The sequence below is a fragment of the Echinops telfairi genome, unplaced genomic scaffold (genome assembly GCF_000313985.2).
Source record: "Echinops telfairi isolate 266 unplaced genomic scaffold, ASM31398v2 ScPeMD7_23;HRSCAF=83, whole genome shotgun sequence".
Classification (NCBI taxonomy): domain Eukaryota; kingdom Metazoa; phylum Chordata; class Mammalia; order Afrosoricida; family Tenrecidae; genus Echinops; species Echinops telfairi.
In genome coordinates this window covers 27,226,957-27,246,170 of record NW_022103920.1, presented here as the reverse complement: position 1 = coordinate 27,246,170, position 19,214 = coordinate 27,226,957, and the positions used below count along the sequence as shown (strand labels likewise).

At 41.3% G+C, this 19,214-nt stretch overlaps 1 long non-coding RNA gene across 1 annotated transcript in view; it reads right to left on the bottom strand.

The window, feature by feature from the left end:
* LOC123521558 overlaps positions 1–14,523 on the bottom strand; it is a 134,537-nt gene extending 120,014 nt beyond the window's left edge. Inside the window, exon 1 of the long non-coding RNA XR_006679981.1 lies at positions 14,459–14,523. This is a non-coding gene — a long non-coding RNA (uncharacterized LOC123521558). The remainder of the gene's footprint in view (positions 1–14,458) is intronic.
* Between the last annotated feature and the right edge of the window lie 4,691 nt (positions 14,524–19,214).

Here is a 19,214-nt window from a genome sequence, read left to right as displayed (position 1 = left end):
CCAAGGGCTCAAGTAGAAAGAAAATGTTTTGAGAATGATGATGACTACAAATGTGCAAATGTGCTTGACACAATGGATGGATGTATAGATTGTGATAAGAGTTGTACAAGCCCTCAATAAAACAATTTAAAAAAATTCAGTCTTAATCATAAGAGTAACTAAACCAAATGGAAGAAAGGATGATGATGTTAAAGATCTAAATAGAAAATTTCAAAGGGCAGCTTGAAAAGACAGTCAAATAGCATAATGAAATGTGGAAAGATCCAAATTAGAAAACCCCAAAAGAAGAACTCACTCAGCATATCTGAAACTGAAAGAATTCAAGAAAAATTCAAGCCCTGAGTTGCAATCTTGAAAGGATGGGCAAAATATTGAATGATGCAGGAAGTATCAAGAGAAGATGGAAAGAGTACATAGAGTTACTGTACCACAAAAACTAGTCGACATTCCAGCATTTCAGAAAATAGGATATAAGCAAGAGCCAATTGTGCTGAAGGAAAAAGTTCACGTTGCATTGAATGACTTAGCTGAAATGTTTCTGCTGGTGAATGAAACCCTCACTGGTCTGGTCTGTGCTAGGAATCTGGAAGACAGTTAGTTGGCCAACTGCCTGGAAGAGATCCAATTTGTGCCAATTCCAAAGAAAGGTGACCCCACAGCATAATCAAACTGCAGAAGAAAAGTATCAACATCGCATGCAAGTTAAATTTTGCTGAAGATGATCCAACAACGATTACAGCAGTACATTGACAGCAAGCTGCCAGAAGTTCAGGCCAGATTCAGAAGAGGACATGGACAAAGGATATGACTGCTGCTGTCAGAAGACCTTCACTCAAAGCACAGAATACCAAATGATATTTATTTGTTTTTCATAGACTATGCAAAGGCATTCGACTGCGAGGACCATGATAGACTCTAGGCAACCTTAAGAATAATGGGAATTCCATAATAGTTCATTGTACTCTTAAGAAACTTGTAAATGCATCGAGGCAGTTGTGTGAACAAAACAAGGGTACATTGCATGTCTTAAAAGCAGGAAAGGTGTGCGTCAGGGTTGTATTATGCACTATATTTGTTCAGTCTATATGCTGAGCAAATATTCAAAGAAGCTGGATTCTATGAAGAAGAATATGGCATCAGGATTGGAGGAAGGCTTATTAACAACCTGAAATATGCAAATGACACAACTTTGTTTACTGTAAGTGAGGAGTACTCGAAGCACTTGCAGATGAAGATCAAGGATTACAGCCTTCAGAATGGATTAGGACTTAATATAAAGAAGACTAAAATCCTCACAACTCGACCAATAGGTAACATAATAAATGGAAACAAGATTGAAGTTGTCGAGGATTCTGTCTTACTTGGCTCCATAATCAATGCTCATGGAAGCAGCTGTCAAGAGATCAAAAGTCATGCTGCATTAGGAAAATTTGCTACACAAGACCTCATCAGAGTATTGAAAAGCATGAATGTTACTTGGAGAACTAAGGTGTGCTTGACCCAAGCCATGTTGTTCTACACTGCCTCATATGCATTTGAAACTGAACACTAAATAAGGAAGACTGTAGAAGAATTGGTGCCTTTGAATTATGGTGCTGGCAAAGAATATTGAAAGTACCATGAATGGCTGAATGACAAATTGATCTGCCTTCGAAGAAGTATGGCCAGAGTGCTCCTGAGAGGCAAAAATGTCAAGACTTCGTCTCACATACTTTGGACATACTGTCAGCAGAGACCAGTCCCTGGAGTAGCCCATCAAGCTTGGTAAAGTGGAAGGGCAGTGAAAAGAGGAAGGCCTTCTACAAGATGGATGGACACAGTGGCTGCAATGATAGGTTCAGGTATAGGAACGATAGCAAGGATGGCAAAGGACCATGCAGTGTTTTATTATGTAGCACATAGAGTTGCTATGGATCAGGATCAACTCTATGGCACTCAATAAGTACAACAATAGCACCTTGTAGAATTCAGACGTAAGAAATAAAACATATTTAGATATGTTAACTAATGCCAAAGTCTTTCTTTGGCTGTAATACTCTGACTCAACTGATCTGTTTTCCACAAATCTTAGTTGACCTATCAGCGCTTCTAATCACTACAGAGAGTTCCTTCCTGCACATTGTCTGAGAAGAATAAGAAACACAATTTATATTCATTTAGATGTCTTTTTGTAATCAGAAATTGTTATCTTTTGTACATTCAAAGATGTCCTTTTTTGTCATCAGAAATAAATCATTTTTATACCATTTTAAAATACAAGAACTCTCCTTTTTCAAAAAGTAATCTCAATTGTCTGTAGGCCTGGCTTGAATTTAAATATGGGCACTTTTGAGCTTCTCAGCTTATCGAGTTGTCCCAGAAACATGCAAGCTTTATAAACTGATTTCTGATACAAGCAGATGCTGAGAATATTAATGTTTGTCAGTGAGAAGAATTACTCATAATAACAAGCCCTCATGCTTCAAGAACACTCTACAGATAAAGGAGGTGTGTTGAATACCATTTTCTTCTGTTACAGACATGTAGGGCCAGAGGAGAAAGGTGATTTTCTCAGTCCTCCAAAAGTCAGAAGAGGCAGAATCTGAATATGTCTGTTTTATTTCAAAATTTATTTACTTGACCACAATGGCTTTGTTTTGAACAGAAATTTAACAGAATATTTTAAATGTAATTGGAGGTAGTTTTATGTTTTAATTCATGAACTTTCAGAGATGATATGAAATGAACTCCAACACAATCCACAGGGAGATGTTTTCCTGGCAGGATATCATTGAGTTCACTATCTTTAGCCTGTCAAAGGACAAATAGCTATCACCTGTTGATGAATAACAGGGAGACCCTGCCCTTTAGGAATTGGGCCAATGTAAAAACAAGGTCATTCTTACTGCTTTCGGTCTTTAAAAGATAAAATAAAATCTAAGTAAATCCATTTAATTTTATATGTACATATGCACAAATACACATGTGAGTGTATATTTCATTTAAAAATTATGTATTTCAACAGGATATTTTTTTATAAACCATTTTATCGGGGGCTCTTACAGCTCTTATAACAAACCATACATCAATTGTATCAAGCACATTTGTGCATATGTTGCCATCATTTCAAAACATTGTCTTTCTACTTGAGCCCTTCTTATCAGCTCCTCTTTTTTCCCTCCCTCTCCCACACTCCCACCCTCCTAGACCCTTGAAAAATTATAAATTATTATTGTTTTCATATCTTCTTTCTTTCGCTGTCTCCCTTCACTCACCTAGGTTTCTGGGGGTGAGGGTTATATGTCGATTATTGCGATTGGTTCCCCTTTTCTCTTCCCATCTGACCCCTACCCTCTTGGTATCGCTACTACTGTTATTGTTCCTAAGGGGTTTATCTGTCCTGGATTCTGTGTGTCAAGAGCTCTTATCTGTACCAGTGTACATGCTCCAGTCTAGCCGGATTTGTAAGATAGAACTGGGGTCATGATAGTAGTGAGGAGGAAGCATTAAAGAACTAAAAGAATGTGTGTTTTGTCAGTGCTATACTGCACTCTGGCTGACTTGTCCTTTCCTTGTGACCCTTCTGTGAGGGGATGTCCAATTGTCTATAGATGAGTTTTGGGTCTCTACTATAAACCCCCTCATTTGCATAGATATGATTGTTTGGGTTCTTCTGATGTCTGATCTCCTTGACACCATGATCACACCCACTGGTGTGCTTCTTCCATGTGGACTTTGTTGCTTCCCTGCTAGATGACTGCTTGTTTAACTGTAAGCCTTTAAGACTCTATATGCTTTATATTTTGATAGCAGGGCACCATCAGCTTTCTTCACCACATTAGCTAATGGACCCATTTTGACTTCAGCGATCTTGTCAAGGAGATGACATCACAGAATGCCAGGTTACTAGAACAAAAGGTTCTTGCATTGAGGGAGGACTTGAGTAGAGGCCCAATGTCCATCTGTTACCTTAATGCTTAACATATAAATATATGTACATAGACTATAGTCCTATCATTATATAAGAATATATATATATACATGCCTATATTTATACCTTTATAAATGTCTTTTACCTCCTAGTTCTTTCCTCTATTTCCTTTTACTTTCCTCCTGTTCCACGATCATGTTCGACTTTCATTTTGCTCTCACCAATTCCACTCAGCTACATTTCACTTAATCCAGCCCCACTAGGCATTCTACACCCTCCTCACCATCAATTTTAGATCTCTTGTTGTTTCTTGTCCCTGGGTTTGTTGGGCCCCTTCCCTTTCCCCCACCTCTTCCTATGCCCTGTCCCCCCCGAACTAATGGTCCCATTTTTTTCTCCTTGGGATTGTTTATCTTGCCTACCTTATCCCTATAACACCGAGCATGATGTTTTCATAACATTTATTATAAATCCATGGACAAATGTGACAATTTGGCAACATTTAGAAAACATTGTAAATTTTATATATTTTAATATATTTTGGTTGTTATATATATATTGATAACTATGAAAGTAAAGAATAAAAACTAAAAAAAATTTCCCTGAAATTAAAAATGCAGGTATTATAGGGCTAAATAGATATTCATGAAACAAAGAAGAAGGATAAAAATGGGGAGCCAGTTTGTCTGCTGACCCTAATGTATGTTTTCTGATTGGGTCTATTTTGGGGATTCCTCGGGGACTTTGTTGCTTTGCTCCCTTGCTGCTCTGTTGCTCTCCCTTCATGTTTTTTCCTGCATTTGGGGGAAGGGAGGTTGTCAGACCAGGCACAATTCCCGCACTGTGTCTCCAGTGCTGTTCCCTGCAGCACTGTGGGTCAGTGAGGGGGTGTCGCATAACATGGGGCAGCCGGCCCTATGGCCTCTCCCTACCTTGGCTGCTCCAAGCAACCCGCCACTTTCCATGGGCTGTAGCTTCAGCGCTGTCCTCTGTGGTGTAATCTTCTGGGGGAGGGGGTCAACGTAGCTGGGATTGGGGCTGGCCTGCAGATCTCTGCTGCTTAGTTCACTGCTTCATGCTGGTATTCAACAGGATGTTTTATTGAGTATTTCACTTTGAACATTTTCTATTTGGGGACTATGAAATAATCTCATGTATTCCTTCAAATGTTCAGTCAGTAACCAGGCACAATGCCAGCAAAAGTTTGAGACGGGGTTCTTTTGGAGATAAATATGTCAGAGTTCTTTGGTTGCAAGAACTAGGAGACAGCTCGCTAACTAATTTAGGAAAAACCTGGAAATTTGAGGAAGGATGTAGGGTAGCTCTTAGAGCTGACAGAGAAGTTAAAGAATCCATGAAAGAAAGAGCAGGAATCAGGGCAGCTCCAGCCAAGGAGGAGCACTGTCTTCAGCAAGCAACCTGTTGAGTGAAACCACTCCAGGCATCTTTAGTCTTTTATCACATCGCCCAAACAGACTTCATATTGGGGTGCGTGGGGGCTGGCAAGCAGGGCTGGGAGGAGGAGGACGAGGAGGGGAGGAGAGTAAATATGGGGGAGAAAGGACAGAAGAAAGAGGGACAATGGGGGAGAGAGGAGATAAGGGGAAGATGAGGGCAAGAGAAGGAAGAGGGAAGAGAGGGGAGAGAAGGGAGGGGAGAGGGCAGAGAAGGGGGAGAGGAGTGAGGGAGAGACAGAAGGAAGGAGGGGCTGAATGGGGGCGCAAGAGAGGGAGGAAAGAGAATGATTTATTTCCTTTGGGGTGCAGCCCACTTGCTGCCTAGGTAGGTGAAGGTACCCTGATTTCACATCTTACCAGATTGTACACAATAAGAAATAAGTGCTTTCCTGAGAACCAAAGAGAGGTGCATTACCCAAACAAAGAGGAACATGCAAGAGGAGGTAAAAATAAATGCATACCTACATACCTACATAATAACCCACTGCAATAACTGTTGCATATTTTTGTTTTCTTGTTATTAAAGAGTCAACCTTTGCCCTCATTAAGTCTCTATTATTTGGGCCTGTTATGATTTTGACAGCCTGTTGGTGTCATGGTTATGAGCTACTGCTTCCTGTGAGATCAGCAGTTGAAACCACCTTTCCATGGGAGAAAAACAGGGCTTTCTACTCCCACAAACTCAGGAACGAACCCACAGGAGCACTTCTCCCCGTTCTACAAGGGTAAGAACTTGACGGCAGTGTGTTTATCTGGTATGTTTTACCAAAAAGGAAACCAGTGATTTTTACATTTGCGTAGTTTCCAGTGCTATCAGAATCATGAGATTGTAAGCTCCTGGAATTAGTTGCATGTTAGGGATTTCCAGGAAAAGATCTAGGACAGATGAACCCCTCAGGACCAGCGGTGAGAGTGGCTATACCGGGAGGGAAGTGGGGGGAGAAAGGAGGAATCGATCACAATGATTGATTGTGATTGTGTAACCTCCTCCCTGGGGGATGGGCAAAAGAAGGGTGGGTGAAGGGAGATGCAAGGCAGTGTACGATAAGATATAATAATAATTTATAAATTATTAAGGGTCCATGAGGGAGGGGAAAGTAGGGAGGGAGGGAGAGAGGAAAAAGGAAAATGAGGAGCTAATTCCAGGAACCCAAGCCGAAAGCAAATTTTGAGAATGATGAGGGCAACAAATGTATAAGTGTGCTTTACACAATTGATGTATGTATGGATTGTGATGAATTGTATGAGCCGCAATAAAATGATTTTTAAAAAAAGATATAATCAGTTTTCCAAGGGTAAAATATTTGTTTCCCATGGGATTTTAGGAGGCAAAGTGGAAACTCAAAGAGTCATCGAAGAGCTGACTTTATTTCTCTCTATGCTTCTCTCCCACGATTTTAAAGTGGAATTTATGAGGAAAACCACGTCCTTACGTTCCAGGTCTTGTTTGCAGTCTCAGCAACCAAAGCTGCTGCTTCTGATGCGCATCTCTACGCAGCACGCGGTGAGGACTTCACTTCTACAGTGCAGACCATCTGACCTTACTATAGTTTCAACCTCATTTTATAAAGTTTCTTTTGTCAACTCAGGATTCTTTTTTTGAGGAACTCTATGAACTTTCTAATTTTGAAACCCCATGCAGAAAATGTATCTATTTTTATCATCTGTCTGTCTCACATTATATTATTAGGAATCAACTTTTCAGCATGAATTTCATGAAGTTGAACTGGTGACTAACTCCAGTCACACGATTGCAGAGTGAGTTTGTCTTTTCCTCCATAGATTTCTGGAGATAGCCTCTGCTCTATATGTGTGTTATTCTTTGCTTCAGAAGCTTTATGGAAAAATCAATAAGAAAATGGTTAACTTTAAAATTAATTACTTTCAGAGAGCCACCTTGTGAATGCTGGTAATGTGTTGTTTCTTCATCTTTGCCCTGGTCATAGAGTGATGGTTTATTCGCTTGGTGAAAAGTCTTCGAGCTGCACATTCATGATTTGTATACTTTTCTTGAATTTAAGAAAAATACAGAAAATGCTGAAAGTGGAGAGGAATAGAAGTAGTAATTGATGAAGATCAAAGACTACAAGCGTCAGTGTGGACTACATCTCAATGCAAACAAAGAAAAGTCCTCACGACTGGGCCAACAAACCACATCATGATAAAAGGAGAAGAGATTGTCAAGCATCTCATTTTACTTGGATCTACAACCACTGGTAACAGAAGCAATAATCAAGACACCAAGTAACTCGTGCATTGGGTGAAACGGCCCCAAATGGTTCCCTTAAAAGGTTAAAGAGGACAGATGTCACCTTGAGGACTAAGCCCTGCTGACCTGTCCTGGCACGCTCAGTCCCCATGGGTGCGTGTGAAAGCTAGTCAGTGAATAAGAAAAGCTGGAAAAGCTTTCATGCATTTGAATTGTGGTGTTGGGGAGGAGGATTGAATAAACCACTGACTGTCAGAAGAACGAACAAATCTGTCTTGGGAAAAGTACAGCCAGAATACGTCTAAGAAGACAGGATGGCCAGATGTCCTTTCCCTTTCTTTGGACATGTATTCAGGAGGGACGAGTTTCTGGAGATATTATGCTTGGGAAAGTAGAGGGTCAGAGAAAAAGAGCAAGATCCTCAAGGAATGGACTGAGGATGGGCTCAAACATAACAATTGCGAGGATGTTGCAGGTCCAAGCGATGCCTTGTTCTATTGTACATATGGTCACGATGAATTGGAAGCAACTTGATAGCATATAACAGCAAGAACAAAAAATGATGCCTGAAGAGATTAGATCATTGTGTTGGTCACCTAATCTGGTGTCAATTTAAGGATTAAGAGTGTAGGGGTGGAGTCTAGGCTGTCAATCTAGAGAAAGCAAATGAGACTTCTGTGTGGGCATCACCTTCTCCTGAGAATTCTGGGAAATCTGGTACTTCCTCCTTGGAGGTGGAAAACACTTCTCTCTCTCTGCCACTCCCTGGGAGACATTGCAGAAGACAAGCCACATGGATGCAACCAGACCTCTGAAGCCAGAAAAGCCACAGAGAGACCCCTGCCAGCACTAGGATGCTTACAACGCCCCTGGATCCAAAGACTTCCTACCTACTGGCTTGTGATCGTCCTGCATTTGGTTTCATTGCATGTGTTTCATGAATCTGAAGAGGACTTTAAAGATTGGTATCAGACATATGGGCTAATTTTAGACTTATGGACTTGATCTGGACTGGGCTGGGATGTTTTCTCAATGTTCAATTGCTCTTCTATATAAATATCTTTGTTATACACATATGTGTGTGTCCATGAATTTGTTTCTCTAGTCTACCCAAACTAACAAGCTATGGCACCTTGGGAGGGGGTACTAGAGAAACAAATCATAAAAATGGAGAGTAGATGTTTGTTTGACTTCTGTCACATAGTAGTGTTTCTTCTTTGGCTAGCCAGAAGTCAGATATATCCATGCAGTTTACTTGGCTATTTTCTCTAAAGAATATGGGAAGTTAAACTTTTGATTATTTTATTTGGTTGTAGTCTTTGGTTATTCCTGTGTGAAATGATAAAAATGAATGTTGTTAATGTATATTTTGAGCTCGGGGGAAGATATCGCCCATTTGAATTTCTCAGAAACCGTACTGCTTAAGGAAAATGGCTGACAGAAAGCATGGATCTGTTTTGATGACTTCAGAGACCTAATCCCATATTTTTGTATCAATAGAATAGCTTAGAAAAGGATTGAGATAAGTTGAATAAGGATTGAATCTGACTGTTTTAAGAAGTGTGTACAGGTGCCAGGTTGGCAAGGAGTGGATTGTGATAGGTACGTTTGTTGTGCCACATGGCCAATGAACACATGTGAGGTTAGTTGAAGGGCAGAGAGATAAATGGCTCAGTGAGCCTTGCCTCTCTTTCACTTGGTCTTTGATCATCGGACGAGTGTGTGGCTGCCTTGCTTGTTCTGGGGCTCCATTTGCAAGCTACATCTATCTGTGGGATGTCTACCCGTGGACTGTGTCGCTGTAACTTGAGGTTCCTTCAAGACCGTGCCACTGGAAGGTACATCTCATGAGCTGAGGACCATTGGACCCTGTCATCTGGCTGACTGTTGGTGACCTGCTTGCTGTTTGCTGCCTGTGGCCGGATAGCTCCACGGAGGACCACCCCGCGGCTCTCAAGACTTGGTGGTCTGCCAGTGTACTAGCTGTCTCACGGAAGCGAGTTGCACTGACCCATTTGTACTGCTTTATAGATTAATTAACTGTTTATTTCTTATGTTATCTATCTATATAAATATATACAAAATTATTAGTGTCCTGGTTTTGTTTCTCTAGAGAACCCTAACATAATCATTTTATCTTTTAGTCCAATTCTACTTAGCCTCTCTCCCCCCTCTCATTTCTTTTTTATCATTTTGAAATTGATATATAACAGCTCTTCCAGCAATTCAGGTAAAATCTCTTGGAGTCACTTTGGAATTCCCTCTTCATATCTATGTCCCATCTGTAAACAAATGTTGTTAGGCACACCTTCAGAATTGATCCATAAGTATATCTCTGTTCCATATTTCACTGCTAAGCAAGCCTACATCATCTTTAGGGGAGGATTACAGCAATGACTGCGCAGTGGGCTAAGCATTGGGCTGTAACAGCAAGAGACTGTTTTATACATATTTAGTAATCTCTTACTAATATTGGACTTACACTCTGAAAAAAAACTGGCTGTTAAAACTACTGTTCATCAGATTCACTTGTCATTTTGTGATACTGTAGTGCCATGTGGGTGCTGTGATACTGGAAGTCACATTGCTGGTATTTCAAATAGCAGTAGGTTCTCTCACAGTGGACAGGCTTCATTAGTGTTTCTGGACTAAAGAATAAAGGGACAAGAACAATCTACTTCAGAAAAAACATTGATCCATGAAATCTTTATTAATACCACCAAAATCTTGTCTGATATGTTTCCAGAAGATGAGCCCTTCAGGGTAGAAAAAAATTTACTGGGGAAGAGTTGCCTCCTTAAAGTCGAGTTGACAGAGTAAGGGTTTAGGACTTTCATTTGCTGATATGGCATGGTTCAAAATGAGAATAGTTGCAAAAATTGATTAATAATTGGAAAGTGGAATGTACAAAGTATGAATCCTAGGAAACTCCACTACGAACTACACCTCCACATACGGTATAAAAATCATCATGAGAGACTAATAAATGATGTAAACATAAACACAAAAAGTACTGAAGTTGTCAAGGATTTCATTTTTGAATCCACAGCCAACAGTCGTGGAAGCAGCAGTCAAGAAATCAGACAATATCTTGCCTGGGGTAAATGTGCTGAAAAAGGCCTCTTCACAGTGTTCAAAGGCAAAAATGTCCCTTGGAGGACGGAGGTGCTCCTGCTGTAGGGCATGGTATTCTCAAACGCCTCAGAAGCATGTGAAAGCTGAACAATGAGCAAAGATGAAGAAAAATGGAAGCATTTGAATTACGGTGTTAGTGAAGATTATTGGATGTATTATTGAAATGTAATCAATTAATGTGACCCTTCCAGCCATAACTCCTTTTGTGGGGTGTGGTAGTTACATAATCTGGTATCAATTTGGGACTATAAAGAGTGAAGGGGTGGAGGTTAGCCTGTCAATCAGGTTGCAGCTTGATGACCTCATTTGAAGGCTTTACGGAGATAAATAGCTCACTGGAGACCAGAGACACACTCCCTGCTTGACATTCCTGTTGACAAACCACATGGAGCTGTGATGATGGCAGCCAGAGCCTTAGAGCTGGAAGAGCCACGTGGAGACCCATGCCAGCGCTGAGATGCTTGCACCACCACTGGATCCACAAGACTTTCCACCCAATGGGCTGTGATCTTCCTGCATTCATCATCATTGCATGTGTTGCACGAATGTGTTTTGTGTGAAGAGGACTTTATAGATTGGTATCGGACATATGGGCTAATATCAGATTTATGGACTTGATCTGGACTGGGCTGGGATGTTTTCTTAATATACAATTACTTTTTGATATAAAGCTCATTTTTATATACATATGAGTCTCCCTGGATTTGTTTCTCTAGTCTACCTGAACTAACACATGGAGTACTCTAATTCTGGACACTATACCTGTGGCTATAATCCCATTCTGGTATAGTAATGGACAAGATTAGAGCAGGATTAAGTCTCCAATTTAGTAGAGGGTGTGAACCAGCCACCACTCTTTATTTCTTTAATAGTATTTTTGGTCTGCTCAAAGACAAAACAACACCTCTATCAAAGCCATTCCTCTGTATAAAAGTGCCATCTAGGGCAGAGAGAAATCTCAGGACCATCAGTAGTGAAGCACCTTCGAGATCGCTGTCTGATATGGTAAAGACCTAAATCAGGGTGCCAGTGGTTATACATAGACACCATGGGGCAGAGCATGGGGGTTAGGCTCAAACCAGAGGCAGAGGCTGGGACAACATGAAACTAAACAGCATAGCAATGATGAGACTACAATACTGTGAAGCAGAGCAACAGGCTGCTCTCCTGGCCCACGGAAACAGAGGCCCAGCGACCACATGGCTGACAGGCTGAGGACTAGAGAGAGAATTGGCTGCTTGCTGAGGACTGTAGACCAATGACTATAGCCTCAATGTTTTATCATCTTGGCTTGTCATGACCTTTTGATATCCCTAATAAACGTCTCCTTGATTATGAGTTTCTGTATAACCACTGCGAAGAATTATCGAACCCAGCATAGAAGTAGAGGGCTATGGGAGGAACCGTGGTGTCAGAATAGGTTAAGAAAGGTGGAAGGCATGTCTCACTTCTGCCTCATGGCAATGGGAAAGGCAGAGGAAGTCAGGCACAGCCTTCTTCTGTGCTCTTTTCTACAACCATGGCTTGCTAGCAGAATGAATATATCTGTCTTTGAAGAAATACAAACATATGCTCCTTAGAATTGAAGAGGGTAAAGCTTCATATCCTGTACTTTGGACATGCTGTCAAGAAGCATCAGCCCTTGGCAAGAAACATGAAGCTTGGTAGAGAGCCGTCAAAATGGAGGCTCATCCTCAACGAGATGGATTCACACAGCGGCTGCAACAATGGGCGCATCTAGAGCAATGACGGTGAGCATGGCGCAGGGCTGGGCAATGACTCCTTTCGCTGCTTACTGGGTTGCTTGCGTCAGGACTGAGTTGACAGCACCGACCACCAGCAAGAAGGAGACCTCAGAAAGCTGGGTATATGTCTTAAAAACACAGATAAATTTGAAATAGGGTAAGCAGACGTTGTAGAAGTTACCTACTTTAAAATAACCCAAATTTGTCAGCATTAAAATTCCATTCTCAGGTGCTCCTTCTGGATTCTTTCAATTGTTCTCAAAATGAGACATTCTGTTCCACTTAGCAGTTCTCTTACGATTTTAATTTCCTTAGAAAACCATGCATGGTTACAGTTTTTAAATCAGCACTTCTTGAAATAAAATGTGATACATTTTACTTATGAATTGGTTTTTATTTTGTTTATCACTTGTGGGTAAGGATCGATGGGCCCATGAAGAAATCACTGTAGTTGGTTGTGTCTATTTTTTATAATATGGAATAAAAATGGAAAAATACATAACACCGGCAATACAAACACTAAGCAATATATTAGAAAAGTGGCTGGGAGTGGGGATCAGGGACAGCTATGTTGCTCTCATGATAGCTGTGTAAAAGTTTTTCATGTCTTCTAAAAATGGCATCATGTTATGACCTCCGCTCATTTCACAAGAGGAAGAGAGAATCACCACACACATCAACAGCCCACGGCTGACTCCTACGAGGGGAGATCAGGCATGCCTCCACCTTGTGTCATTTTTAACCAATTTTGACACTTATCATTCTACCCACAGCACTTTCGACTTCTGTTCTAGGTTTAGCAATTTGTTGCATTGGCCACTCAGAACTCATAGACAATACTTACCTTTATGAGGTTTATTAGGGAAGTTAAGTGCTACAAATCAAGGACAGAAACACACAGGATACAGTTCTTCAAATCAGGACAGCCTCTTCACAGCTGTCAGAAGGCAGGTTTCTGCACCAGCTTTGGCTTCTGGACCAACTTCTGCCCTGCTCAAGCAGGTAGTTAACAGTTATGTTAGCTTTGCTGATGAGCTTCCAGTGGCATCCCACTTCTGTCATAAGCTTGGGCTCCAAAGTATTCAGCTCCAGCTTTGAAAGCCAGCAAACCTAAGTTGCTGAGAGGTACTGCACGGTTGTCAGTAATTCTCCTTCCCCAAAGCATTCAGCCATTCAGCTTTCGTGCTCCATGGCTTCAAAGCTCACCACTCTGGTGCCATTCCCCTCTGCTGCTCAGCTGCTGGTGTTTCTAGAGTGAGTGCTCAGTGCAGGGATTCTATGTCCAAAGGATGTGCTTCATTCTTTCTTGGCAGTTGTGATATCCCCTTTTGCTTCTAGTATGGCTCATTTTAAATGTGGCAGGAGGTTAAAGATGACCAATCCCCATGTTAGGATCTCATATACCTTATTTGCAGGGTCCCACCTCCAAGGGTGCCATGCGAGTTACTTACTTATTAGGGAACTAGCTAATCCCCTTGGTGGATCACAAATCCTTACATTTGCATAGTCATACCCAGTCTTTTGGTGGGAGTTACAAAGCCTATATGGCTAGAAGAGCTATATTAAGCAATTCACAGCACTGTAGACACATGTATTATAATGGTATGATTTCAGAGCATAAATGTCTTATATCTAATGTTGAACTACATGTTCAACTTGTGTTGAGAAGACTGTCCACAGTGAGTGAGGAATAAGGAAGCAATATCCAAACTGCTTGGTTATAATACTGTGATTTTTCCTAAGTAAGGATTTTTGAGAACCGACCTTTAATGTATTAATAGCATCACTTGCATCATGGCATAAGGGAGAATATACCAAACTGAAAGAAAGAAGGCCGCCCTTTCAGTTTCAGTGATACAGGAAATTAATTCTTTGACCTTTGGCAATTGAGTTCCCCTTTCTGAGTGTTGGTTTCCTTGCTTGGGAAATGAGGGTATTGGAGTCAATCATTTCTAAAGTCTCTTATAGCACTATGATTGATATATGATGAATGACAAATTACCTGTTACTCGCAGAATAAGGGTCAAGAAAACTGTCCAATGAGATGAGACACTCACAGTTTGTCTGAAATATAAGCAAAGAAATTTGTCAAGGCAAAAAAACAATTCCTGAATTGTGAAACAGAGTCAAAAGGCTTGAGACACAGTGCTCCACTAGGGCTTCAATGCTAACATGTAAGGATCTAACAATAAAGAATATTGCGATTGGCTAGCTAATGTAAGTTCTTCTGATTGGGCTATAGTTAGTATATCCTTGAGGACACGTTCAGGAAGGTTCTTTGTGTAAGAAGAACATGGCCAGGCAAGTTCCCTAGTTCTTGGTAAGAAGGACGTACTCTGGCCAGTTCCTTGTACAAGCACTTCTCTGTACTAGTCACCACTTTCTAATATAATGAGACCCTGTAAATAACCCTGGTGTTCATATCACCCAGATGGCACACACAGGAAACTTACACAAGGGGGGCTTGCATGGCGAACTGTATCATGCATGTTTTGTTTGCATAAAAATATGATATCGTGATCTACTTTTCAAACACATTCTTCCTGAAAGCAAGCTGTCCCTCCCTTGTTGATTCATTAAGAGTCATAGATCAGCTTCTCAAAACCACAGGAGAACCTAGGACAAAAGGGAGCCTGAGTTAGATTTTGGGGAAATCATTTCAGCTATTCTAAGCACTGCAGCAAGAGTCCTGACTGCACAGTGGATTCAACCTACCAGATGCTTCATGAAAAGCTCAGTGAGACTGTCTGCTTGTGTAAGGATTTGCACTACCATGAACCCTATGGGGCAGCTTTATTCCATCCTATATGGTCTCTGAGTAGCAACTGACCGAATTGGCAGTGCATTGGCACCCTAGATTTTGGAGCACCCATACACAAAACTCATCCATCAACAGACAAGCCTACAACCCACCAGCAGACAAACTTACAAAAAATAATGCCCTGGAGACACAGTGTGGGAATTGTGTGCAGTCTGACCCTCCCCTCTCCCAATCTGGAAAAACACAAATGGAGCTCAACAGCAGCAAGGGGCGCAAAGCAACGAAGTCCCCGAAGAATCCTGAAAATAGACTTCTGACTATTGGGGGGCAGGGGTTGGCCCCTTATCAGACCCAATCAGAAAACATTCATAAGGATCAGAAGACAGACCTGCAGCTATTTATAGGCTCCCCACACACACACTCCGTGTCTACTTATATAAGATAGTCAAGATTATTTACAATCCCAAGAAGAAAACAACAGGACTGAAGGTTCTGGGGGATATGGGAGAGTAGGAGGTGGTGGAAAGGGAGGGGGGATCCAACAAACCCAGAGAGAAGGGAACAACCAGAAATCTAAAATCGGAGGAAAGGAGGGCTTTGGATGCATGGTGGGGTTTGACCAAGTGCAATGTAGCTGAGGGGAATTAGCCAAATGAAGATTGAACATGATAGTGGAACAGGAGGAAAGTAAAAAGAAATAGAGGAAAATAGAAATAGGAGGCAAAAGACATTTATAGAGATATAAATATAAGCATGTTTTTATGTAAATATATTAATGATCGGGATATAGGTTTATGTACACATATATGTACATGCTAAATATCAAGATAGCAGACAGACATTGGGCCTCCCTTTTTTCTTCTTTTTTTCATGAATATCTATATAAGATAGGCAAGATAAACAATCCTGAGGAGAAAACAACAGGACTGACAGTTCCCAGGGGGCCGGAGATAGGAGAAGGTGGGGGAAAGGGAGCGGGGAGCCAGCAAACCCAGGCACAAAGGGCAAGGGACCAGACATTAGACCTCTACTCAAGTCCTCTGTCAACTCAAAAACACTTTGTTCTAATAACCTGGCATTCTGTGATGCTCACCTTCCAGATACAATTGCTGAAGTCAAATTGGGTGTGTAAGCAAATGTGGTAAAGCAAAGCTGATGGTGACTATCTATTAAAAGATATAGTGTCTGAGGTTTTAAAGGATTGAAGTCAAACAAGCAGCCATCCCTCAGAGAAGCAACAAAATTCATATGGAAGAAGCACATCAGCCTGTGTGTTCATGAGGTGTCAACAAGATCAGATATCAGGCATCATAAGACCTGAAACAAACAATCATATCGTTGTGAATGAGAGGGATCAGAGTGGAGACCCAAAGCCCATCTGTAGACAATTGGACATCCCCTCACAGAAGAGTCACAAGGAAGGGACAACCCAGCCAGGGTGCAGTATAGCACTGACAAAGCACACAACATTCCTCTAGTTCTATAATGCTTCCCCCACAATCATGACTCCAGTAGTTCTACCTTACAAGTCCAGCTACACTGGTACAGATAAGAGCTCTGGACACACAGAATCCAGGACAGATAAACCCCTCAGGAACAGTAATTGGAGTAGTGATCCTGTGAGGGTAGGGGGAAGGTGGAGGGAGAAGGGGAAGAAAGGGGGAACTGACCACAATGATCTTAGTACAACACCCCCACCCCAGGGAGATGAACAACAGAAACATGGGTGAAGGAAGTCAGTGGATGGTGTAAGATATGAGAGTATTAATAATATATAATTTATCAGGGGGTTAAAGGGTGGGAAGGCAGGGGAGGGAGGGAAAAAAAGAGAAGCTGACACCACGGGCTCAAGTAGAAAGAAAATGTCTTGAAATGATGGCAACATATGTACAAATGTGCTTGATACAATTGATGTACAGCTTGTTATAAGAGCTATAAGAGCCCCCCAATATAACGATTCATAAAAAGAAAAGAACTGAAAATAAAAAAGAAAGATCAATTTCTGATTGTTAAAGCAAAAAACATCATGATGCCATTATAATGATAATGAAGACCACAGATGGTAAATGTTCATTTGAATTTCAAATAGGTATAGCTTTTTAAATGCAGCGAAATAATTCAGCGACATTTGCCTGGTAGGAAAAGTACACATAACTGTCTTCCTCTTATTCAAGTAGGCCCAGCAGGATACTCTGCAAATATCAGTTGGAATTTCCACTGATTGATACTAAAAACAGAAGAACTTTACTGATGCCATGAAAATATGGTAATTTTACAATAGCATGGCCTGGTGGCACAAGGTTAAACTCTAGGCTGCTAATAGGGCTGACCATTCCAACTGCACTGCAGAAGAAAGACCTGGCGATCTCACCGGTCAGGCTTGGTCATTATTGCTTTGTGCTGCAGAGTTGATTTTGAGTGATAAAGATGATTTAGGACAGAGTAGAACTGCCTCCTAAGGCTACAATCTTTAAGGAAGCAGATTCCCACAACTGTCCCATAGAGCCTGGTAGATCAGAACAGTCTTTCAGTTAGCCAATTAAGGGCTTTGTGCTTAGCCACTGTGCCTCCAGGAGTCCTGATATAAAGATTTACAGTCTAGGAGAGCCTGTAGGGCAGTTGTTCTCTGTCCATTTGTGGTTGCTCAAACCTGGTCCTTCATTATTAAGAAAACCCTATGGAGAGTTCTATTCTGGCATGCGTGGGATTTCCATGTACTGGAATTAACACAAAAGCAACGACTGTTTCATTTTTACCGAACACTGATGAAGGGTTTGGGGTTTATTGTGCTGTTTAATTTCAAGGTCACCAAACATTAAGATTGAGCAATTAGCTGAGACCAAACTATTGATGGAGTACTGAGATTCAATTTCTGGAATGCCACCAATTTCATCAGTGGCCCTAAAATAGGCACACCTTTCAATCAGGAAAGGTGTGCTTCAGGTTTTTATCCTCCCACCATACTTGTTCCATCTGTATGCTGGGCAAATCATCAGAGAAGCTGGATTTCATGAGTAATGAAGCACTGGGATAGGAGGAAGGCTTATTCACAACCTACAACATGCAGATGACACAACCTTGCTTGCTCAGAATGAAGACTTGAAGCACTTGCTGCAGTATGGATTACAACTCAATGTAAAGTCGATGGAAATCATCACAACTGGTCAAGTGGGTAACATCATGATACATGGAGACAAGATGGAAGTTGCCAAGGTTTTTGTCTTACTTTAATCCACAACCAATGCTCATGAAAGCAGCAGTCAACAGATAAAACAATACACTGCTTAAAGTAAACCTGCTGCACAAGACCTCTTACAGACTATAGAAAAGTAAGAATGTTACTTGGAGGACGAAGGTGTGTCTGACACCAACCATAGTCTTTTCAATAGCCTCATATGGATGTGAAAGTTGGGCATAGAATACGAAGATGGAAGGAATATCAAAGCATAGTGATGGTGTTAGTGAAGAATATTGAAAGTACCATGAACTGTGAAAAAACACAACAAATCTCTTAGAAGTATAAATGTCTAAGAATGCTTCTTAGAGGTAAGGATGGAGAGAGTTCTTCTCACATACTTTGGATGTTATCAGGAGACTAGTCCCTGGAGAAGGACTTCATGCCTGGCAAAGTAGAGGGGCAGCGGAAATGAGAAAGGGCCTCAACATGATGGAATGGCACAGTGGTTGCAACAATGGGCTCAAACAGAACAATTGTGAGGCCTGAGCAGGACTGGGCAGTGTTTTGTTCTGTTGCTGAGTCAGAACTAACTCAATGGCACCTACGAGCAACATTTCAGTCCTGGTTTATGGGTCCTTTTCTCATGTGTTGTTCTGTGCTGTCAAGATGGTTTCCACTCCTGGTGACCCTATGTCCAACAGTATGCAATACTGACCGATCCTTCACCACCCTCACAATTGTATGTTCACACCCATTGTTGTAGGCACGGTGGCAATCCACCTACTTGAGAGTCTTCATTTTTTTCACTGCCCTTCTATT